Genomic DNA, 985 nt, shown 5'->3' with positions numbered 1-985 from the left:
TCCAACACCTCCTCATCCTCCCTCTGACTCTCTAAGCATTCTGGGTAATCTGAACTCAGACCCTTCTGGATCTTCTTCAGCTCGTTCTTCACAAAAGTGACAATGTTGTCCTCCAGCAGCTGGAACAGAATATTATATGAAGGACACAATCAAAGTAAAATCATGGAACCAAACATCAGATCCATGTTGGACAGACTGACAATCCACTGGTCTAAAAAGTGCAGCGTGGAGATTATTGTGAACAGAATAGATGGAAAAGTAGTTGTTGTACATGTACAGACCATAAATATGGAGTCCAGGTGTGTTTGATGCTGCTGGGCAGACTGACCACTGGGAACCTCTGAGCTCTCCTGGTGGACTCTGTGGAGGAATCATGAAGAGTTAGCTCACATTATGTCTGTCCACACAAAGACAGACAGAAGATTAAAACAGTCGCTTTGGCGCTGCTCATTCTCACTCCCTGACTCGTCACATATGGACACATGGTCAGTGTGTGACGCACCTGGGATCTCTATACTGTTATAGTTCAATGCAGTGGGAACCCTGTAGTGTCAGTTTTTGACGGTAAAGTATATGAAAAATATGATACTTAACATAAAAGACTGAGTAAGGAGGTGGTTGGGGTGGATGGAGGACCAGATCCCGACTTAGAACCAGGAGAAACACAAGGACAGCATTAAACATTTTTATTTAATTTACGTAAAATGTGTAGGTTATTGAAATGTTGCACTTTGGTTAGGTTTAGGCAACAAATGTACTAGTTAAGGTTAGGAAAAGATCACGGTTTTTCTTAAAATAACTACGCAGGTCAGTTAACACGCAAGTTAACTTATGTCACTTAAGTTAACTTATTAAATAATGAAGTGTTAACTGACCTGCGTAGTTATTTTAATAAAACTTCTCTGGATAAATAACAGTTAAACATGAATCAGTCAGAGTTTAATGAGATTAACAGCTGACCTCTCTGCAGCAGACGGTCGGCCTC

The 985-nt window shown here is 40.8% G+C and overlaps 1 long non-coding RNA gene across 1 annotated transcript; it reads right to left on the bottom strand.

The window, feature by feature from the left end:
- Position 1: 1 nt before the first annotated feature.
- Positions 2-985, bottom strand: LOC123965063. The gene is made up of 3 exons (XR_006823617.1): positions 961-985; positions 282-360; positions 2-119 (listed from the first exon to the last, which is right to left on the bottom strand). It is a non-coding gene; the product is annotated as an uncharacterized LOC123965063 (long non-coding RNA).

The sequence above is a fragment of the Micropterus dolomieu genome, unplaced genomic scaffold (genome assembly GCF_021292245.1).
Source record: "Micropterus dolomieu isolate WLL.071019.BEF.003 ecotype Adirondacks unplaced genomic scaffold, ASM2129224v1 contig_8413, whole genome shotgun sequence".
Classification (NCBI taxonomy): domain Eukaryota; kingdom Metazoa; phylum Chordata; class Actinopteri; order Centrarchiformes; family Centrarchidae; genus Micropterus; species Micropterus dolomieu.
The sequence above is the reverse complement of the archived record's forward strand: the minus strand, read 5'-3'. Positions and strand labels throughout refer to the sequence as shown.